This window comes from Pezoporus occidentalis, unplaced genomic scaffold, assembly GCF_034315485.1.
Source record: "Pezoporus occidentalis ecotype Australia unplaced genomic scaffold, CSIRO_AGI_Poc_V1 ctg243, whole genome shotgun sequence".
Lineage (NCBI taxonomy): Eukaryota > Metazoa > Chordata > Aves > Psittaciformes > Psittacidae > Pezoporus > Pezoporus occidentalis.
Window position 1 is genome coordinate 820,475 of NW_026914319.1, and position 24,515 is coordinate 844,989.

Below are 24,515 nucleotides of genomic sequence, written 5' to 3' on the forward strand. Positions count from 1 at the left end.
CATTTCGTCTGCCTCTTTTTCATTCCTTCACCAGATTCATATGTACCGTAAGTGCAGACTCAAACATTCTCTCTACTAGTTTTCCTCTATTTTTACCTCCCCCCCCCCCCCCCCCCCCCCCCCCGGCACGGTCTCAGGTGGTCTTCCTGTCACTTCTGTATGTATTTGAGAGTGACTTGAATTTGAAAAGCACCTTGTTGAGCAAGTGCATGCTTTCTCTTTATGCATTTGATTCATGAAATCTCACACTTAAAAGAAAATGATCCAGATGTAACCAGATGGCACTTTCACAAATCGTAATTTTCACCATAGAAGTTCCCCAGTGTCAGTGTGAGGTGTATATTCAGTATCCACTCCCAAAAAGAAGAAAAGGAAGGAAAGGGACACAGACAGTGTGTGCAGAGAAAAATGGAGTGTGCTGCTTGGGCTTCTGTGCTCTCAAAGTAGCTCAGGGAGGAGGTGCCCATAAAGGTGGCTGTCATTTATCCAGCAAATGTAGGCTGAATGGCAGTGACATCTTCAAACTGCCAGCTGAAAAGATGTGAGTCATTCAGGTGAGATTTCTGAATATAAATGGCAGACACCCCCACCCCACCCCCCCCCCCGAGTAAGAAACTCCAGGGGGAAAGAGGAGAGAGTAAACAGGAGGAGTTACCTGTTTACAGTAACAGAACTACAGTCTGATCTCTTACAGATTTATTTCTGTATGTTTCCTACAAAGCTCCACTAAATAACTCCCTCATCTTTTCCAGTTTACCTACATGTCCCTAAGCTCTTCTACAATAGTTTCACCTCACTGCAGGTCCTCTAATTACCAGAGTGAAGAGGCCAGATGTGCTGTAGCTGAGTTGGAGTTCTGCCCCTGGTCAATTAGTAGTGCAGACTAATGAGCCTGCCTGTTCTGACCCAGAAGAACAATGGCTGAATTATTCCTCCTTTTCCTGCATCATGAAGGAAATAATGGGCTTTTTCTACCTAACCATAGATTTTTTTACATAATTTGCAGCAACTTTGCAAATTTGCCAAATCTGCCTGAAATCAACCCCCAGGTTCATGGTTATTAGAAGTAAATTGATAGATGGGCGAACAAACAACTTAGCTGAGTAGGCATTGTTTCCTTAAGAAAACAGACCAAAAATAGTTTTCTGTTGTGAATGCCCAACACTCTGGGGCCTCTTTTCAGAATGAATAGACTTAAATAATTTTTTAAAAGAAGTAAAACCTAGCTGTCTGATCCAGCTGAAATAACTATAAATGGAAAGCAGATCCTAGAAATACAAAAGAAAAAGGCAAAAGAGTCTAATAAAAGCTGTGTTGAAGCATTGCAAGTAGAGCCAGATTGAATCTAGGAAGCAATATACCCATGTTCTCATTGGGATGTGCTCTAAACTCACTGGGTTGAGCTTATTATGCTAATTTGGAGAGCCTTGTACTGCAGAGTTGCCTACTATTAAATCTCTTTGCATGTGCAATAGCAAGATTTACAAGTTTTATTAACTTTGTTGTTGCCTTGTCTAGCTTATTCTAACACATCCCTCCGACCAACTTTGCAGAACTGTGCTCCTAAAGCTGGCTCAGCAACCTGAGCGTGGCCTTCAGGGACTCTGCTGGGGAAGATAGAAATGACCAGGTTATTCCCAGCTAGATTCTTTCTTCCAGTAGAGCCCAGGTAGGATCCAGCGCTGTTTCTCCAGCCAGACATCCTTTAGTATCTAGTTGTCCTCTAGCATTCACCCCAAGCCCTTTAATCCACGTCCCAGCTAAAGCGGTGAGCAAGGAATGTCCTGCTGTCCTAGGTGAAAAAATGGCTTAAATTGTGAAAGCTAACAGGGGACACATAGGTGTGTGTATGTGCGTGGGGGTGAATGTGTGAAGCTGAACTTCTGAACTGTGAAGCAGAAACCTGCTACAAGAAACACCAGTTACAAGGCTGGTCATGTGCATTGTGCTTCTGCACACTGGCTGTTCAGACTGAGAAAAATGGGCCCCCAGAATTCTGGAAAGAAAAGCTGGTGATAAAACAAAAGGCTTCCGAAAGTAAGTGGTCTCTGTAAAAAGAAGGTGACTTGGAAAAAAGAAGGTGAAGATCCTGGCTAGAGGAGCAGTTCTGAAAGTGGGAGAAGGTCCTAGAGACCACAGGGCTGCATGCAGGTGAATGCCAGGGGATGGCCTTCCTGGATGGACAGTGATGTGCCCTCTGGGGAGGAAAGTTGAGACGTAGTGGACGTAACACTGGGGTGGTGGCAGGAGTATGTGAAATAATTAAGAAGGGTAGAAGTTCTAATCTTGTTGGTTGTTAAGTAACCCTCAGTTCCCATATTCACCATGGGTTCTCATTTACTCTGTCTCACCCATGACACTGCCCTTTTTTAAGCAGTCTGCATTTCCTGGGCTAGAGATGGTGTCGGCTCATGTGATTTTTGTACATTTCTTTGCTGCTGTGATAGAAAAGATTAAAAAGAACATTGTCATATAATTACTGTTTTCCTCCAAAGATTTCTCAGCTGATATAAAAGCACTCCAAAGCACACATTTCAGTGGGAGAGGAACACTGATGCTTTTAACCTTGAAATAGGCACCTGAAAGAGAGTAACGCAGTATAAAAGGTAAACACTGATCTGTTTCAAAAACCTGCTGATATTCTAAATACTTGTGAATAGGAAAGGCCTTTTCTAGGTATAATAAAAAGAGCTAATATAGAGACTCATCAATATTTACTGCAAACTGTTAAAATGTGTGCAATTAAAAAAAAACTTATCAGGAATACAATCGATTTACAATGCAATAAAATTGGTAAGTGTGTAGTAATAGTTATTTTTCAAGCAACTTGTCCTCTAACAGGGGCATGCCTTTGAGTGACTAAGTCCTTTTCATGGTGTGAAGTGAAGCACTGGAGATTTGCAATGACATCTTACATCTTACTGTGTGTTAAGCTCATCCGGATAATAAGCACTAGTCTCATGTTAGCAATCTGCTTCTTTCTCCTCTGTCTCCACAATAAATTCTTGACAACTCCTTCTGATGGCCAGATACTTGCTTCATAAATGTGTTAAGCTGTCCATGTGGACATAGCTTTTTGTCACTGTTTTCAACAAAGTCTTGTAAGCAGAGCTGAGAAAAGTCAGAGATCTCTAGTTCCTCATTTATAAAGACCCACTTTCTTTGGCAGTACAATACCTGGAGGCAGCTCAGGTCAAGCATTTTGTTCTGACAACATTCCAGCAATGTAGTCATAAAAGCTGGAAACAATTACCTTCTCAGAGAGTTTCTGAAACTTACTGGTGAGGGGAGCAACCCAAATTGCAAGGACTCTGGCTGTGGTATAACTCTTGCAAGGAAATGGAGGGTGTCACTAGATTGGCAGGTTAATTCCTTTTCACTTTTTACTGCTAAATATTCACAGTCCTGGTTTAGAACAATAGTAAATTATTGTCTTCTTATTTTCTGCAGGGTAAGCCTGTACTTTTTTTATGGTTTGGATTATTTTGCAGACTGCAGATTGCGTGTCTACAAAGAATATTCTTGCAGCGTCTTTCAGCTTGGTGAAACAAGTATCATGCAAAGCTTTTGAGATGTTCTCTGAAACCAGGCTTTCCATCTGCTTTTTGTTCTTTGTGAAGGCACTGCACTTCCTTTCACAGATCTTGTAAAATTCCACAATACTTTACGTCAGATCACATACGTAGTGAGTAACATCAGTACTGGAAGTCTGGGGTAATTATCCCAAGACTTTTCACTTTGTCATATCCCACCACTTTCTTGGAAGCTCACAGAAACATAATTGTCGTTGCCATTTGCCTTAGGACTTCAGTAAAGCTCAAGTCATATAAGAATGTAACACTGAACTGCAAAAGGTGACACAGTTACCTTGACAAAGGGAACAGTGATCAGATCTATTGCAAATGCTATCCTTGGAAGGAGGTAACAGATCTAGAGTTAGTCTCTGGTTGGTACCAACTGTGAACTAGGCATGCCTCCAAGTGATAAAACCTCCATTTACTGAGGAAGTGGCAAATAACTATGGTGGACTGCTAATGACTTTTACTCAGGCACTGTACAAGAGGAATCTGGTTTCTTGCATAACACTGCTCTTTCAAGGTCACAGCTTGATAAGGCCTATTCATGTTTGCAGAACACCCACACTAAACACATTAGAAAGCCAAGAGTAGGAGAAAGTGCTAAACTCTACACTTCGGGTAAGCTCTACTTACATGAGCTGGCTCTGTAGTGACTTCTGCCTCCGATTTGTACAGATAGCTGCACTGAAAGAGAAAACAGCTACTGGCAGAAGCACACACACACTTTAGCTCTTTCATCTGCTTACTGCTGTTATCAGGGAGCTGTTTTCTGGCTAGGAAACACTATTTTTTGGCATGCTAAAATTTCAAGCTGCTGTGGAAGTTTGTGTCTGCCTCTCTAGTTATGGCCAGTGAGACAGAAAGTACAAAAACAAAGATCTGGCAACTGGGGCCAAAGAGAGAAATAACTTAATTCCATTAACAGTAAAGCAAATTAAGCTTGACATCTTACAAATATATTTTCTGTGTCCTGAGCTCTAATCCATATATGTAATCCAAATCTCACCTATGTTTCTTGCAGCACTGCCATCACCATACCCCCATTCTTTGTCTTTCCTAAATCCTCCTCTCTTCAAGCTCCTCTTAGACTCGCTTGGTCTGTTCATATAACATCCAAAGATCTACTTATGTCCCCTGTTTCCAGCCTCCAGGCTTTCTGCTGAGCACAAAGTGAGCACATGGCATGAAGACCTACAGGCACAGTCAGTGGTTAACCAGCTGCTGTCAGAAAGAAGTCTCAGCTGAGTTCCCCCTGCTGCTCCCTCTTTCTTGCTCTCATCCAGTCACCTGTCAGATCTTCATGCCTTGGAGATCTCTGCTCATCCATCCCTTTTGCTGAAACTGGCCAACCTATTCAAAACTCTTTGACAAAGACTTTATTTACTTAAAACATGAGATTGAAACAAACAAGCAAACCTGTTCTTTCTTTCACTCTCTAAGAAAAATAACCCACTAAGAAGAGTGTGCATACTTAGCATCCTTATAATACTGGACAGTGAGAACCTACAGAAGTGAGAACCTGGCTAAGGATTGGAGGTGTGTGGCGCTCCAAATAACAAAAGAACCACAAAAAATTTAGGGAAAAACCTTAGGTTCAGCTCTGTATTTCTTCTTAGCCAAGGACAGTGTCATTTATGCCAAGAGGTTTGTTTGAGATGCCAAACATGAGTGGGACAGCATTCTTGCTGCCATCCTGTATTCCAGGATGGGTTGTGGCTCTGCTGCAACAGCTCCCCCACTCCACAGCAGGAGAGGTGTGGGGTGACATACAAAGCATTACTCATGCCCTTCTGTCTGCAGATAAGTGATGATGGCAGTTCCAGGCAGCTCTTAACATAAGAGGAAGGGGGGACACCGTGCTAGTTCTCAGACTTAATTCTGACTCTCCCCTACCCAGCCTGCCCTGAGCTACAGATGTCATCTGAAAGGCTGCAGACATCTCAACTGTATCTGCATTAACAATTATCAGAAAGTTCTGGTTCTCCAGGATTCCTGTGGTCTGCCTGTGCGTGATCAGTGGCAATGCAGTTGACTGTTGAATCATTCATTGTAGGGAACCTGAGTTAGCAGCACAAAATAATCTTGTCCAGAGACTTCATTCAATAATAAATGAAAAACGAGTCTTGCTTCACAACACTTTCCTAACAACAGCTGTTATGCTAACAGCTCAGTAGAGACCTGTACAAATCCTTTTGTCCTGCTGATTTCTGGTTAGGACTAATAAAAGTGTGAAACTCAGCTGACAACTGTGAAAACCAAGTTCTGGTCCCAATACCAGCCATCAGACATACACCAAGGAATGGAACAGCATACATAGCCACCTTGCTGGGAGAGATCACAAGCCCTACTGCTACCATCAGGGAGGAAGAAAATGCAACAAAGATGATTCATGCTTATAATATTCCCCATGTAAGCATGTGGGAGTACTCTTAGTCTTTTACCATAACCTAGAGAAAAGCAACAACTTGTTTCCAATTCAATAACAGAAGCATATGACATTTTGTATTAGCCTGAGAAATGAGGGAGGACAGTACCAATGTAATTATCTTTTTTGGTGCTCTGTATTTTGCAAATTCATGATATTTACATGCTATATTAAGCCATATAAAGAGCTGCTGTCAGCCAGAAGCAGCAAATAAAAGAGAGTGGAAGAACATACTGGAGAGTCATAAGGAGAAAAGGCCACATCTTATCAGACTTCTGACTAATAAATACAGCACAGTTACGATGAGATCTTTCTAAGCTGTCATAAAATATTTTGACTTACAGAAAAATAGAAAAGATGAACAAAATTCTCAAGTAAAGATTGATATGAATAACTGGATTTAATGACATGACTTCCTGAAACAGCAACAAAGAAGTAGATAAGGCCTTGTTTCAAGACATATGTCCATAGATACTGCACCAGGAAGCTGGGACACACCAATCTGATTTTCTCCTCTTAGTTCTAGCAAAATAGTGGCTGAAGCAGATTTGAGGTGCCTTGTTCTTTACAGAGCACTGCCTATGATCTCCTGGAAGATGCCAGTGGAGCCCAGCCAATTTACACAACCAGAAATCTGCCTGTGAGAAACTATACACAGAAGCTGTGGTGGAGGAGACTTGTGATACAGAGTTAGGGATGACTGGCAGGATGAGATTACAGCTTCCACCAGCACCTTGAATTTGGAACCTGTATCCTGATTTCTATGATGATATGTCAGCATTTTTTAAAATGGTACTTCAGAATTAGACCCAGGAAAGGAAGCAGCCATGCTACAAGAAGGGGAAAAATTAGGAACTTTACAATATTCCTCTCCATTCCTCAATGGCATAAAATTACAATTTATACAAGAGTCAGTCGAAGTCATTGTATTTCCTGGTCATTCAGATCACTTCAACATGGAGAAATCTCTTCATTTGCCTCCTGTATATCTCCAGCCACTCTAGCTACCACAGAGACACTCCCCCATTCTGCACGCTTCCCCTGCTGTAACTCCACGTGAGTTACAGCCCAGAGTGCAACTACAGAAACCTAAGTTTAGATCATTTGTTTCTGAAGCTGTGCTGCTGCCAGCACAACTCCACTGAAAGAACAGCTTATTAAGGGCACATTTCTCCTTATACTATGTATTTTTATCGTTTTATAGCTCATCGCCAAGTGCAAGAGTTCAAGTTATTGTAGCTCTAGCAGGCTGATGGAGATGAGCCAGTTTTTACCATCAGAATCCTGGCTTCACTTCCACGTTCCTGTCCACCCACTTGTCTGTATTGTTCCACAAAACCACCTCATGCCTGGGGCTATTTATTTTCAAATGTGTTACATTTCTCTCTAATTACAGTGAATGAGTAGATGGACTTGCTAGTTCTGTCTGAAACATGCTAATTGTAGCATCAGCTAAATCATTTTGGGAAAAAAAATGATCAGTTCTGAATAAAGAGCACAGTGAATGAAGGAGTAAAACACAACCACGAAGTAGCCCTAATAATTCAGGAATGTGAGTCAAGTGTTTCAGAAAGTTTGAATATTTGGGAAAATTGGTTTCTGGCAGTGTACAGAGAAAAAATAAAATTAAAAATACCCCTCCAGGCTGCTTGCTAATGCAGTTGAATGCAATTTGTTTCTTTATATAGCTTGCAGCGTACAAAACTTTGCAAAGAGAGTCAGTTGATGAAAGGGATGAGTCAGTGACTTAGAGAAGGAAAGAGGATTGGGTACACGGTGGGGTAGCAGGCATGACATGGCAGTCCTTTGCTGTAGGACACTGCAGAAGTGCAAACCCAAGGAGACTTGGGGTTTGTCTGCAAGGGGTCACTTGGTAAGTTAAGCCAATTCATTTAACCATGGGAAATCAACATGCATTAAAGCCTCAAATGGGTGTCCTCATTTAGGATTAAAGTGGTCCTAATAGGACTAAAGTGGTCCTTAATCCTTAGGGATTTAGTCCTTGGTGAAAGAGTGCTCTGAATTGATTCAAAGGCATTTTGTAGGATTAAATCTTCAACATGAAGGTTTCTCCCTTTTTAAGTTATGCCAACTGACTTCATTCTTCTTTTAGGTTTACTATAATGTTGCCGATACACATCCCTAATTTGAAATAAGAGCATTGGGAGTGATAGGATGTAACGAGTCTTGGGCAAACTGTCACCAAGCACTGAATTGGGAGCACTGGAGACTGCGTAATACCATTCAGAGAACAGGTAAAACCAGAGCAAGATCACTAAGAAGACTTGCCCTGAGATAAAAATGTCCAGGCAAAAGCCCCATGGTAGCTGCCCTGGAAACAACACAAAAGTTCCTGTTCCCAGGATAAACCATGTTTGCGGAAAGCGGGGAGCAGTCATGATGGCGTTTTGGGGGAGAAAGCAGTGCTTGCCACGATCACTTCCCCATCTCAGCATACAAAATACGCTCTGGTACTTACAGATAAGGAGAATTACAATCCTCCTCATGTCCCCCTGCAAATCCATCTCTGCAATGCCTAAGAAGATAAACCCAGAGGAAGGCAGGACATACCGATCTTCATGGCATAGCCCCCTTCCAGCCTTCTGCACTTGGCTTCAAGAGGGATGTCAGCACGGCATGCTCAGCTTGTGCAGAACAGCACCCATCTGCTAGAGCTTGGACATGGCTCAGGTTAATTTTGCACAGACCCTGCAGCTGCTCCAGGATAGCAGCTTCCTTAAGAACAGTCAGCAAATTAAAACTGACATTATTAAAGGAGGAAAATGTCGATCCTAAGGACACTGGCAGCACGAAAAGTATGGGGATTATTCCTGACACTTGCACACCTTCTTCACTCTTGTTTTAAAATCTTCCAGGAGGAAGATAAAAAAGCCATTTATTTTCTAATGAGGAAAGCCAAAACTGACACTGATAGAAACCATGTGGGTTGCATCAGGCTTTGAATATTTTGACATGCTTACTTAATCTTGTAACATGCGCTTACCTGCAGTTTGGGATTGCCTACTCCTGCTATCAGTTGCAACAAATGTTTTCTCCATTCTGACTTCTGTATGAGCTGAAGCGTGGGCAGACATTTCCCCACAGCTTCGCTTATGTTGAAGAACTGGGCCCCAGGCTCTGCAGATCAGCTGTGCAGGCCTCCTCTAACACATACGTGCTGAAGAGTCTTAACAGTGCTCTTATATTCCTATGTAATGGCTTCTGAGTGAAAGATACTTGGGTGTCAAGTGATTGTCTAATTTTGATGGTGAGACAGGCCAGGCAAATGATCAGGGCTAGCACAACCAAATCTCTGCATGACAGTAAATAGTTAAACAGTGTGGAGTGCTGAGGCCAACTACCACTGTTCAGTCCTGGGACAGATAGTGAGACAATTCAGGGCAGACACTGAAGAACGGGTTCATTACACGTAGGGGAATACAACGTCTGCTGACATTCCTAACACAGAGTGCAGCTTATCAGCCACAAATGGCAGTTTGTAGAGGATGCTCTCAAGCTTGGCTCTCTTTGATGATGGGGGATGTCATTGAACAAATCTAATCAGTGCAGGAATGGAAACTTCCTTACATCATGTTATAGACTGCTGGTGTGACAATCAGGCCCAGAGGAATGAGAAACAACAGGTAGGAGACTACCTGTGTGTATATGGCTGTAATTCATACAGAGGGAAAGAAAACAAACTTGATTTTTTCTGTATCAAGATGAATTTGTCTGGTCTAGCAGCAGTGAGACAGGAATCTTTATTGATGGACTTCTCTGATCATCGCAGCGGCTGAAGCATGTCTGAAAAGAGTCTAGAAAAGAAGAACATGGTCTTTCTCTGGGGTGCTGTTGAGAAACTAGCTGTGTTTCTGGAAAGACAAAACAAAGTGAACAGAGCAGAGCAAAAATGCAAGGGACACAGAATAGGCCTGTGCTGCTGCAGCACTCCTTGCACCCTTGCAGCTAGTATAAATACACAGCCTGTGAAATCTGGTGAGCTGGTATTAGCATTCAGCCTCTTTAAGGCACAGCTTTCTAATCCAGGCGTCACAGAGATGGGCAGTCTTACCTGCTCAAGGAGAGGGAGAAGGGTGAAGAAGGGAAATGAAAGTGGGATGTAAAGAAGGAGAATGCAGAAAGGACAGGCTGTAGGAAGAACAGCAAGTTTCAGATACAAGCCAAAGCCAGTGAAGGTTTCCTATGTTTCTTTCTCTTAGCAGAATTAGGATGGAAAAAGGCAATCTGTCAGGAAAAAAGGAAATGAGAGCTCTGTTATGTTATAGAGCATTTCGGCAAAAGGTAAAAGTAGGGTCATGTTTGTAAAGCTGGACTCTGAGTGCCAGCTTGACACTTTCAGTATCAGTACCCAAGTGCAAACTCAAAGGGTAATAGGTGGAATGGTTAATCTCCTCTGTTATTTCTTTCCAACAATCACTTTAATTTCTTGTTAATGCCCTGCTTACCAAACATGATCTCAGTGCAGGTTTTAGACAGTATATTCTCTAACATATTCTTTATACTTTCCTTTTTTTAACTTTAGTACTAAAAAAAAAAAAAAAAAGAAAAATCACAGAGCAAACAGTTTGACTTTTGCTGCTTAAGACACGTTGACATGTAGTCCACAAACACACCACCAGCTCTGCCCTTTTCAAGGGCACTCTGCCCAGAGTGCAGTGAAAAACTGCCCTAAGGAGGGCTGAATCTGGGTCAGAATCTTGCAACAAACAGCTTCCTTCAAGAATAAATCACAACCATTTTCATCTCATTATATTTCTGATAATGCTTTCAACAGCAGATATCTGGAACACTTGCAGTGGGTTCTGCAGAGGACATGGGTGAAGGTTAAGCAGAGCTATGTGCATTCTGGAAAATGAGTTTATGAGACACAGGGATGAAGATATTCTCTTTTTGTGAGCTACCCATTATACCTCTACACCTAAACATGAATTGCTGCTGTCCAGAGTAAAGTGATTTGCCTTAAGATAAATGTTACAGTCTGTGATCAGCAATCTATTGCTCAGTGTTAAATTAGATTGTCAAGTTTATTTCTGCACTGCAAAACTTGCCGCATCACAATCATACAATGCCAAAAAGGATTTCTTGTCATTTGGCTGAAGGAAAATGAGTGTTCCCCAGTAAACAGCTTTATTACCGAGTCCAATGACAATACATCCAACACACAGGCCTTGTGCTTTTTGAATTGCACCTCATACATAGTTAAATACCCGGTATTGCTCATTTAGCCTTCTCATATCTGCCTGTAGTTCTAATAAGCTAAGCATTAATGCTGATTCAAAGAACTGCACTCACTCAGTATGAAATTTGGCACACTACTCTTTCTCTCTCAGGACAGGCAGAGCCTGGCATAAAAACAGATTTCCAGCAATCAAAGCAAAAGATTATATACTATCCTATTGCATTAGGCCTAGCTAATCCCACAGGCTTTCTGAACAGTATGTGGAGGTGCAGTGGATCTTCTGCTGACATTTTTCTAATGTAGCTTATAGAAGAACTGAGTCTTGATGACAAGAGAATGGGGCAAAATCGATAGCACAGCTCCTGGTGCTGGGCAAAGCATTGGTTGTAATGACTGCAGAGTCTCCCCAGGCATTTCCACTGGCACTTGACACAAGCTGCTCTGCTTTGGGCTCTGCCCAGCCAGTTCCCTTCCAGAGGAGGGGCAGGATCCTGCTATGCTTAGGCTGGAGAAAGAAACAAATCAATATCCACATCAATGTTCCTAGTCAGCCATGGCTACTCACCTGCCTCTCCTCTTGTAGAGGAGTCTGGTCGAGAGCCAAAGATGCGAAGGTCTCTTGACCTCACTTGTCATTTATGACCAATTGTGTCCCTTGGAAGGCTGCAGGACACTGTGCATGGATTTCTAACAGGCTGGATTGCCTGGTGAGTTGCCTGGGGGAGGCGGTCAGTGCTCTTCCCCTCAGAAGCACTGCCACATCTCCATGCCAGAACATGGTACCTGGCTGTGCCACCTGACCTAGTGCTAAATGAGTAGAGGAATCCAAGCTAGTTTCTCGGCAGGAGAACTTGGCTCTTGTGCAGCAGTCTGCTAATGCAGCTCTTTCCTCTTTGATATCAATGCTACCTCAATAAGAATTAGTCTGGAAATCTTTACATCATGCTGCATTGTTCAGCAGAGGCATACCTAAACCTTAGAGTGAAAAGCAATAGTGAACACAGATCAAAAGAGAATACTAGAGCTCCCATTTCTGCCGCCAACTTGGTGTATGGAAGCGTTGCTGCTTCAAGGAGTTTTTACTTGATTACCGAAACATCCTTTTAAGCAGGCCTTCTCCTAAGCACAAATTCAAGAAATAGAGGAAGCTGATCAGAAATTAAAATACTGTCGTCAAGACCCCAGTAATGTGCCTGTCCTGTGAGGCATGAGAGTTTCTTTAAAACTTCATTTCCAGTTAAAACTAAAGCTGTGCTTCAGATGTTCCTGGACATGTATTTACGATCAGAAGATAGAAACTTTCTATATATTTACGTATAAGCAACATTTTGGTTATTACTGAACCATAGGTCAATAATATTGAAGCACAGAGCTTGGGTAGTGATCTTCCCCACTCCATATTTCCAAAGCAACTTTCATCAGAAGATGACACTATAGGACTACCCATTTTAGCAGTGAAAGATGCTTCCAAGAATTGCTCTTATTTTATGAGTTTTCAAATAAGGCTTAGCTCAATGAGTTATTTAGTGCTACCAGAGATACTCTTTGCTTTGAAATTCCTCCAAAGAAAATGGGATCATGAGTGTTCTCTTTCTTCTACATGAGAAAAAATTAAAGAAATTAAAGGATTCATCTCTTTATGATAAATAAGATACAAAGCTCAAAACCATATGAAAGAGAGCATAATTTGCTTGGGCATTTTGGTAAGCATGGTTTAAACTGAGTAATCTATAATTGTACGTCCTCCTGGTATATATGTTCTCATTACTAAAGAAGTAACTACATAATTAATAATATGAAGCTTCCCTATAGTTTTCAGTTGTTATTTCTTGTTTATTGCGTAGAATGAGACCACAGGCATGTGAAAATACTCAGCTGAAGAGCTAATCAGAGTGAAAATTAGACCCCATTCCTGCAGCTGCTGCCTGTGGAGGAACAGCACTTTGCTATTGTAATATTGCTTTTTGCTGTAAGATTACTTTTTTGAATTTTTATGGACTTTCAGCTGTAGAAGTGCAAGATCAGCCAGCTTTTCAGAATGGAAAAAATAAAGAAAAAGAAAAAAGAGCCTGGTGTAGGCTGTATTCAAAGGAACAGAATCTAGCAAGGGAAACAAGCTATTAGTCACTCACAGGGCAGAGTGCTAAACAATAAAACAGAGCCAATAACATCCTAGTCCTGCTCTGAGTCTTACTTTCTGTTCCTCCAGCATCATCCTTTTATGTCTGGCTGAATTTTCTGTATTCTTCTTAATTTTTCATACTTTTCATGGAAACTCTTTGGCCCTTTTAAATTGCATTTTCTTTGCTCCTTCCTAAAGCCTTCTGTTTTCCTTATGACTTTGTCTCCCTTAAGTGCTGTCTCCCCAGTAAGCATCATCAGGTCTGTCTCCCTAGTTGCCATGTGATCACTTCACCAGCTTTCCTTCCCCTTGACTATCTCCAGTCCTTTCATCCTCTTCATGAAAAGAAGTCTTAGGGACCTTCTTTCTCCCATGAAATCTCTTCACCTTTCCCTCATCCCCTTCCATGTTTGCCTTACTCCTTTCCACAACTGAATTTTCATCCTTTTATTTCAGTGCCTGCACATTTCTCCATCCTTGTGCTGGACGTGAAGCACACCAACCACCTCCATGATTTGTACTTTCTTTCCTCTCTACACCCTCACCAAATGTGAATGATGTAGCTGATTTTTCAGTGACTCAAGGAAACTTTGCTGGTTTTGGTGACATTGCAGCTCCTTCAGGGATGCTAGAGCCCATGTTCAGTAACTAGCAGCAAGGACAGATACATGCATCCAGTGCCTGCAGGCGGCAAGAGGGAGCAGATCCTTTCATTGCACAGGAAGTTCTTTAGTGCCACAGGGTGGTCTGTAGTGACTGAGGAGGGGAATACCATTTCTACAATACAAGCTTTTGTGTATATATGTGTTGTTGTTTAATTGCCATTATTGTTGAAAACATTAGTAAAAAGTTAAATGTGAGCAACAAGTGAATATTTGCAGCACAAACATTGTGCATTTCTGGTTCCCACTGTTAGCTGATGCAGTGAACTTTTCCATCCCTCAAGGACTTGCCGATTTCTTGATCCCACTCTTTTCACTGTAATGAGTAGGCTTTATTTTAGCTTGACTTTATTTACTTCCTTCTGTCTTCTCAAATTTCTTTAAACTTAATTTTTCATCCCTTTTAGTATGACAGCAGCAGTGCCCAGATCCATTAAGAAGAGCTATTGACTCTGTTAGGATGAGGAAACAGCAAATGAGGCTTGCACAACTTCTCCAACTGCCTGAGAAGTCTGCTTTACACCAGCTGCTCCCACGCCTGGGCACAGGGAAGACTGGTCCTGGTAGACCTGCAGCACCTCAGGCATTGCAGCTGTTGAGATGCTGTCCTGGGTACTCTTAGCTCTGGTGAGATGTGCTTAGTCTCTGCAGCTAACCCAGAACCAGTTAGGACATGGGAACAGTCAGTCTGCCTTTCCTTTCCTTTTCCAGTCCTTGCAGGTGAAGGGAAGGCTTGTATTACATGGTTATGTTCCCTTTCTGTCTGCCAGGTGTCTTATCTGTATCTTTTCCTGTCTGAAGAGTCATACCTGAAAACATAATTGTGGCAAGACTGTACAGGGACATCAAACCACCTGCCTCTCATGCTTTTCTGCAGAATTTGAGTTCAGATTCCTGGTTCTTCAGATTTCTAGACCTTCTGCCTTTGCCCCCTCTACTTTAAAGAACATGCACTCTACCCACATCTAAATACTCTCAGTTTTGCTCATCTTAGGCCCAAATTCTTTCCTCTCTCCCCCCTGCTTTTACTTCAGTCTAAATTTACACTATGCCTTACATTTATGCCTTGTTTGTATCACTGTAAAACAGGAGAGAATTAAACCTTACAACTGTAAACAAGAAATCCCCAGAGACACAGTAGTGTTCTTACTCACTTTGATTTTTTTTTTTTACGGTAAGTAAAAGATAATTGGAAAAGCCTAATTGAAATTGATCCTGATTTTCTGAAACACTGAATGATGATGACCTAAATCAAAATTACAGCAGTTATTCATGCAACAATCATGGGACTGAAGAGAAAACAAAATAATTGTCAAAACAGCTAAGAAATATCAATATTGTTTTACTGGCTGAGGAAGCAACAGCAGTCTTCAAGCTGCAGAGAGGTATAGTCTTATTCAGACAAGTGGCTCAGAAATCCAAGAGATCTGTCCTGCTGTACCCAGAACGGATAATGTCACAAAAGCCTAATCTCAGTGTGGCAGTAGCAGTGACAGCAGTTTAGGAGAAGGCTCACTGTTGGCTAGATGGGAATCGAAGATCATCAGCAAATCCAGCCAGGGCTGCAGAAAGGACTGATGAGAATTATGTAAGGTTTTGTGTATAGAGGTGAGGATGGAGGAGAAGCAGAAGGAAATAATTCAACCCCCCAGTCCCCAAACTGAATCAACCCTGAACAAAATTATAAAAGCCATGAAGGAACAAAATTTATAATCTCTTTCTTTTTCTACTGTGTAGAAAAAAGTCTAAAAGACTTCTTTATAAAGAAACTGAGCAACATAAGGAGCCTGTGGGACATGCCTGTGGTTTTAATTATATATGAATATTCTGCAAAATGGTTTTTAAAATGAAAAAAGTAAGTGCAATAACAATTCTTCATACTATTCTAAAGGACGGAGCAGTAATCTGAAATGCTTTTAGACCTGCTGCCCTAAACTAGCTGCCAGTGCAAGTTAGCTTAAATATTCAGAAAGTTTTGTTGTTCCCTGATACGTGCCAAAGTAGAGCTCGCCTTCCCGTAAATGATAACTTTTAATGCTGTTAATGAAGTCATGTTCTGCTAATGCATTCAATATTTTTCTTGGAGCAAGAACCACAGCTTTCTGGATTTCAGTCTGTAGTTGTGGTGCCATCCTTTTTGATTTTCATAGCTGCTTCTAGGTTGCAGAATAGCCATTAAACTCAACAGAAATGACAGTTTGGAAAGATAGTAATACTGTATTCTGGAAATGATTATCAATGCCTTTATTACTTGAGTGCTTAGAAACAGAGAAGCACTGTAATGTCTAAATCCCACAAAAGCTGATTATTTTCCTCCTGAGCTGCAGACACAGATCAAGAAAATGCACACGAATAGGAGGAAAGAAGCTGCAAAAGCAGACTGCTGAAAACATTGTCCTGGGCTAGATATCTTTATCCAATATCCTATTTATCAATTCTGAACTGCTAGGAACCATTACTTTAAAACCAAACAAGCAAACAAAAAACCAAAACACTCAGTGCACAGAGTCTGTAATTGTTATTGTAGTAACTTATATGGTACAGACTATTAACCTCTCATTATCTGTACATAAAGTGTAAAGCAAGAGACTATAGAACATGTATATGAGATTACAATCAAGGAGCAAACAGCAGAGTAGTACCAAAAAAAGGCTGTTCAGAGAAGACAGGGAAACTACAACTTTTCCAGAAGGAGCTGGGGTGGAACTGGGAGGAGGTGGGAAGATTCATCATCCATTCACTGTAGACAAGTTCCTTCCAAATAGACAATTTAATGCTGGATAAATGAAGGATGAAGAGTTGATCCCTCTAGGACATAAATCTGGGATTCCGGGTATAGTATGTCTTTTTAACCAAATTTGTTGCTTCAGTCATTAAATTAGCTTTTCTTGCTGTAAGAGATTCAACAGCAGCAAAATATTAGCTTCTTTTCAATCACTGGGCTGCCTCTCCTATATCTTCCTTAGCATGGGATTCAAACAAGGAATACAAATACTGGCCTCTGGGCTTTTCCAAGGCAACTTTTGCAGCTAAAGAGAAATAATCCAGGAAGGGACATATAAAAAAGAAGCCAACAAAGCTGAAAAACAAAAGCTGACAAATAAAACCCCAGAACTTCAGGCCTGATACATATATATAAACACTAGCCTTGCAAGCCCCTGTTGAGATGCTTTACTGCAGTGGACTACACTCAACTTTCCCAGCCCATACAGTGGCCAGAAGAGGTTTCTTATTTTGGTCATGGTGACAGGGAACTAAACCCAAGGTGAATATGGAGAGTAAATCCTGAGTGTAGGAGCCAAACTTCAGGCAGAATGTGTGACATGCACACATTAATTTATACTTGACTCCTGTAGTTTTTCTTAGGTCTTGGATTTCCTGAGACTGACAAGAAATAAACAGTTGAGTTCACACCTCTGGCATGCTTTATACATGTTGGGTGGACTTAATGGCACTTGCATTTTCTGTGATTAGACATTGGCAGGTTCACAGCCTTATATATCCATTAAAGCACAAGAGAAACACCCTAGCATTTCTGAACTAACCAAAGTCTATTCAGTACTTACAAAATTGCCTGTAGCAATAGCTTGGCAAGACAGAAAATTTCCACCTACTTGCAGATTTTAAATAGATGGATGTTCGCTCACAGTTAGAAAGTTCAAAGGTTTCAATTTTACAATTGTAAGTGGATATCACTCCTGAGAGTAGTGAAAACTCTGCTTCTATTAATCAAATAAAACCCCTGCACTTCTTAAAGCTTGTAGAATCACAGAATAGTTAGGGTTGGAAAGAACCTTAAGATCATCAAGTTCCAACCCCCTGCCATGGGCAGGGACACCTCACACTAAACCATGTCACCCAAGGCTCTGTCCAACCTGGCGTTGCACACTGCCAGGGATGGAGCATTCACAGCTTCCCTGGGCAACCTATTCCAGTGCCTCACCACCCTCACAGTAAAGAACTTCTTCCTTATATCCAATCTAAACTTCCCCTGTTTAAGTTTTAACCCGTTACCCCTTGTCCTATCACTACAGTCCCTAATGAAGAGTCCTTCCCCAGCATCCCTATAGGCCCCCTTCAGTTACTGGAAGGCTGCTATGAGGTCTCCACGCAGCCTTCTCTTCTCCAGGCTGAACAGCCCCAACTTTCTCAGCCTGTCTTCATATGGGAGGTGCTCCAGGCCCCTGATCATCCTTGTGGACTTGTTCCAACAGTTCCATGTCCTTGCAAAGAAACAAGTTTCAGAGACAGGCACAAGAGTGTGCAGACTCGGACTGGTTCCTGCTGAAATAGACATTTACTGGAAAAGATGGGCTTAGGCAACAAAATAACAGGCTTTCCTTTAAAAGGTGGCTTCACAATAAGGGAGAAGGTCTCCTCTGTGGCTGGGGATAAACCATAGGCATGAACAAGCCACAGGAAAAGGAAAAAGTCTCACCTATATGGAGTACATCCACAGCTATTGAAAAGAGCTCTATAAAGCAATCACAGCTCATTAGCCCCTCTCTTTCCTCTTCCATCTTCCATGTGTGTGAGAGAGACAAGGGCTTCAGTTACACAAAAATAAAAGAAAAATTAAGATGCTATTGTGTTCATGCAGGAGCTCCCTTAAAATAGCTTAAAACAAGCATCTGCCAGCTGAATGTTTTAGCCGTCACTGTAGCCATGTATTTGATTCTGTGGAGACATGTAGTTGAGGCCTGCAAAGGAAATCAGGATGGGCCACCAGAGGATCAAACATTGCAGAATTTCATTAATGTTTTCTTGTTCTAATATGAAACTCCCACGTTAAAGATTCTCATCATGCTGGTATAAAGCTTTTGTTTAGACTTATGCACCTGTGCTACTGGAAGTTAAACTAGCTCTGAAACCTCTGGTGTTGAGTGCTCTCATAAAACGTACACTCGATATTTGCCACTGTTTTCAGTGAAGTTACAAGCTCTCAGATTACCTCAGGTGCGTAAATGAAGAGAAAGTGAGCATATGATGTGCAACAGTAAAATTAATTTCTGCACATGAAGTAATAAGAAATTCTCAATTATTACCCAGTATTTGTAGTCCCTCAGAGTCACCTTCAAGCAGTCAGAGAAATAGGAAAAAAAGCATAGCCCTTGTGATAATACTAGTATATTCTTCCATGAGGAAGGGACTGGCTGGGCCATTCAGAGACTTTCTAAATGAAAACCTATTAGTTCGTGCAAAACAAACAAATGACCAACCAACAAATAACCCAGAAAAACCCACCTGCCCAAACTGCGATCATCAGTGCTATACAGACTGCTGATTCAAATGATGTGAGAAAAATAAAACCAACTGCTTTATCAAAGGAATAGTTTTCTTAAAATCTTGAAATAATTAAGAATATTCATTGGAAACCATTTTATTAGAGAAAAAGATAAATCTGGCTAACCTGATCAATCAGAGCATCCGACTGCACTATCTAGAAACTGAAAACTGGTGTTAAAAAGCCAGACAGCTAAAGAGCCAGATGGCACTATAATAGATGTGGATTCACTGGGCTTTTGGTCTTTTTATCTTGATGACTTTCTCGATGACTTGAATTTCAACTGAGTTCTGGATTGGCACAGAGCAGCTCAGAGAACGAATATCCTTAGAAGAAAATAAATCTGCAATGTAAATGTAATTTAGGTCATGTTCTCCATCAATGCTTTTTATATACCATGGCTAAGGAAAAAAGGCTGGTTTTTATGCTGACTCTACTGTAAGACGACTTTCTCCTGTGTAGAGCCCTTCTTGTTGCGCTTTTATCTACATTATGCCCATCATAGCTACTGAAAATTACTGACCTGTACTTTTCAGATCTGAAGCTGGAGCAAAATTTAAAGCTATGCCATCAGCTGCAGTGTAACTGAAGCATGTTGTGTGAGTGAGAACATTATGCTCTAGTGTTACAGAAGGATCAGAGCTTACAGCCCTGCAAAACATCATTTGATACGTGCACTGAGTAAACATCACACCATTTCTCAGCTGGCTGATTTGCTAATGTGGAATATATATCACTCAAATCAGTGGAATCGAAGTACAGACTGCTGGAGCCAGGTAGCTTCAATTCGATGACTTCACAGAGATGAAGCAAAATTAAAGGCATCCAACCAAAGGGATAGTCACTGAACTCACACAGAGCTGCCAGACCTTTTGCTGAAAGTAGCCAAGTCTGTTTTTTATTGCTTCTGAGTTTCCACTGCTTTTTCTGTCATACAGCAATACCTGGCTCAGTAGGTTAAAGCACAGGCACAGTCTTTGTAACTGCTGAACATGTAATGAGAAATATGTAATATTTCACCCTGTACTAACCTTGTTTTATTCCAATATTATTTCCCTGTCTTTGTTTCATCTGTGTCATCTTGTATCCTGTGACCCTGTTCGTTTGTAGAAGGCTATGTTCTTGATGTGGAAGTCTCTTTCAACTGCAAAGCTCTCCCTTTGGATTGCTTCTTTCTGTGCACATTTCTGATGTGTCACTGCATGCTGGTACAGAGAGAGATGTCATCTTTCTGAGAATTCAGAGTGACAGCAAACACGCATATGAGCTAAATTTTTAATGACTGATCACACTGCTCCTGATAGTGTTGGGCACTGAAAACCAAGCTTGACTTCCAACATACACGTCAACCATGGACTGGTAGGAAGAAAGACAACATGGTCTTTTGAAGAATTGCAAAGGCTTCCTGTTTGACCGTGTGCCAGAAAATGCATACTGATAGTTAAACTGACATTGATAACCCCCTGAGAAATATCCCAGCTAAGTAAAACATGCTACAGTATTGCATTGTAATATAATATTGACTCAATATTACAAATGTGAGTTTTCCTAGGACCTTAAATAGTAACAATACTAGTATTTAGTTTTACCTGTATTACAAAACTTACCATGGTTTTCAGAGTAATTTGAGTCTATAATCAAACACCATCCATAAAACAGTATTAACAGGATTTAAAGTTCATTTTTACTAACAAAGGTCCTCGTGATCCTATCTGACTGCTAGTGCAGAAACTATATGACAATCTATGTATCCATTTCAAGCATAATAGTTCAAGTGCCAATACCAAAGTGAGCTCCACAGTAGGAACAAAGCCAGAATATGCATTAGAGATTGCCACTTTTGATTAGGATTCTTTGAGCAGTCAGAAAGAAACATTTTGCATTCTAGCTAAATCTTTTACCATCTGAATAGGTGGAAATTTAATACAGGCTATTTCAAACTTGAGCTAGCCTGATGAAATATGAAACATGAATCAGCTTAAGAATTCACAAGACCCTAAACTTATTGCAGACATAACAATGCATTCTGCTGTACTAATCACCTCCGGTGCTTTTGGCTGAGAACTTGCAGTAAAACTGCTTTTTGTACAAATGAACTTCATCTTTCAAACCGTGAGGTTTGTTCCGATTACCTTCAAGCGCATTATTGCTTCTGCGGCTTTTTAGTACATTGTCTCCCCCTCCTGTTTATTTGCTGTAAGCAATAGACTGGTCAAGTAGTGCCAGTTGCAGAAGTTTCTCAGCATTTACCATGATTGCTTTTTTGGAATCATGTTTCTGAGGTTCTCAAGAAGACTGTTTCTCAGGTATCCAAGTGAAGGACACAATCCTTGTTCAATACGTAAGAATAGCTGCGTCCAGAGCAGTGGTATATACAAAAATGTAGTGTCATTGTGTGAGGGATAGTTAAAACCCAAGTCCTTTCCAGTGAATTTAAAATAAATATTTTTAACCATGAGAAAGGCAATGAAAGAAGGATTTTCAAGTAAAGTCACTATCTGGAAACTTTAAAAAACAGCCCACTATCACACTTAAGAGATGTGTAAATTGAAAAGTACATTTGAATAGTAAAGTACAAGAAGCTGCCTGCAGTTCAGCCAATACAAAAGAAGTATAAAGTGTAATGGTAACAGGTAATATGAAGAAGAGGAAGACCAGATGGGTAACCAGTGATAATTTGTACATGCAAATTAGAATTAAAATTTGTGGAATTGAATATGTGGTACCTTTTCTTTAAAAACAGCACTGGAAGAACTCCACATCTAATGGCAATAGCAGGTAAACTAAAGAATAATTGGAAATAGAGTCTTACAGAAAACATGGTGAGATATGCAGAAGTCTGATTTCCATTCCTGTTCTCCAGCAGTGGAACAGAAATGCGAGAAAAGCTTTCAGGGAAAGACTGGTTACAGTCAGTGTAGGCACATTCCTGCAATGAAACATGGGTAAAAGCACCTGATGCTTGAGGCTACCAGTGACATGTAAGTGACACCAATGATATTTATAAAATTCAGTGTATGTGGTGCATTTTCCCTGCTTGTCTGGAAGCGCCATACACCAGGGAATGCTCACATCATTGTGCTGCATCTCACAGTAAAAAACCCAGCAGAGACATAGTGCAGGTAAAAGCCGTGTAAAACTCTATGTGCTCTAGTTAGCTGTGTTAAAAAATTAGGATTTAAGAAATCAATAAAAGGAAATATCACATAGATTAAAGAACCATTTCTTCTTAAAAAGAAATTGTCATCAGTCGTAATTCTGTCCACCATTCAGTCACAACTGAATGGGGACGTCAGCAGTGAATTCCTGCAGATTATTGCAAGGATGAGAACACTACTCTATGTTTCCATCAAGAGCTTTTGAGTGCTTCTGACCAAGAGACTGGCACTGTGATGAAACAGGGACAGCATAGTCTTGCATACAAAAATAGGTTTTAACACGTGGAGAGGTAGGGGAAAAATGCATCTGGAGAGTGGGTTATTCTCAAAGGAACAAGGCAAGGGCTCACGTTGCTTGAGCAAGCTGCAGTGAACAGCATTAATGAGATGTAAAACCAGCAGAGTAATGACTTCTCCACTTCCAGGTTTATTTTTACCCAAGACTGTTTAAAATTAAATGCATAAACAACCTGGAAAGAATACACCTTCTCCCCTGCTCCAAGGTACATGTTTTGAACACTATGCTACAGTTAGCTCCTCCTTTGCTCATTTTCCTTCTGGGTCTCCTTTTGCAAAATGACAGCTTCAACAGAGGTATAGAGAATCTTCTTTCCAGCACACACATTCAGTTTGGTGGTTAATGCAGCCTTCTGGAAATCTGAGGATGTGGATCTGTACCTTGTCACAGAAGCAAACGTCATCCACATCTCTCACCTTCTGTGACACTTGTAACCAGAAACCAATTATTCAAAAGGTGTCCATCACTATTTCCCGCATTTCATAACGAAAGAAAGATCACAGAAAAAACATGCAAATATTGAATCACACAGAGATGGTGACAACCACCTGATAGCCATTGCAGCACTGAAAAGGAACAGGACTTCACATCCTTCGCCAGGGTTAGCAATTGCTACTGCTAGCTCTGGGCTGCTCACCTCCCAAATAACCAGGTTTTCAGGACATCACTGAAATGATTCAACTCATCTGATATATGGTAACAGAGTCTTCTGTTGGCGTTGGCCCTGGAAGAGTTTTTAGGATGTGTTTTGGATAGAGGCAAAAGATGAGGCTTACTACAGAGGTAAATGTGTGCACTTCAATGACCTTTGATATAGAGAGACTGGAGTATCTAATGGTTCTTAACTATTTAACTACAGCTGTTTAATTTCTGTTCTCCTCCATAAGAGAAACATAATGTATCACATCTGTTTTGGATCACTAATAATATATTTATATAAAAAAATAAAGTATTACATAATCCCAACAAGATTAGATCTATTAAAATGCACACATCTTTACCTGAAGTGATTATCTACAGTTGCACAGATGGCTACAAGTGGAACTTTCCCAAATTAAACTGTTTGTAGCATGATTACACTTGAATCATTAGACTCTGAATAAAAAAAGAGCTTCTGTATCACTAAATTTCAATGGGATGCAATTACTTCCATCCTTTTAAAAACACTCTGCCTATTTCATTTTGATTTTGAGAAGTCATGCTGTGAAACTGTACTTTTGAATTTTACTTTTCCAGTCATTATCAACTGACCAGATCTCCTTCTGTAACAAGGTGACCCACTTAGTTGACAAGGGAAAGGCTGTGGATGTTGTCTGCCTAGACCTTAGTAAAGCCTTTTAACACCATTTCCCACAGTGTTCTCCTGTTCTGGAGAAACTGGTTGTTCATGGCTTGGACAGGTATATGCTTCACTGGGTAAAAAAACTGTCTGTCTGGCTGAACCCAAAGAGTGCTGGTGAATGGAGTTAAATCCCATTAGTGGCTGGTCACAAGTGGTGCTCCCCATGGCTCAGTACTGGGGCCCGTTCTCTTTTTTATCTTTACCAATGATCTGGATGACGGGATTGAGTGCACCCTCAGTGAATTTGTGAATGACACTGAGTTGGCTGGGAGTGTTGATCAGCTGAAGGATAGGGGAGGCTTTGCAGAGGGATCTGTACAGGCTGCACTGATGGGCAAACAAGACAAAGTGTTGGGTCTTGCATTTGGGCCACGCCAACCCCTACAGGCTTGGGGAGAAGTGGCTGGAAAGCTGCTAGGTGGAGTGATAGGACAAGAGGTAATGGC

General features: G+C 41.0%; 1 long non-coding RNA gene across 1 annotated transcript in view; it reads left to right on the top strand.

The window, feature by feature from the left end:
* The window catches only part of LOC134165599 (uncharacterized), a 32,128-nt gene extending 8,452 nt beyond the window's left edge, over positions 1 to 23,676 (top strand). Inside the window, exon 2 of the long non-coding RNA XR_009965579.1 lies at positions 19,816 to 23,676. This is a non-coding gene — a long non-coding RNA (uncharacterized LOC134165599). The remainder of the gene's footprint in view (positions 1 to 19,815) is intronic.
* Positions 23,677 to 24,515: the final 839 nt, after the last annotated feature.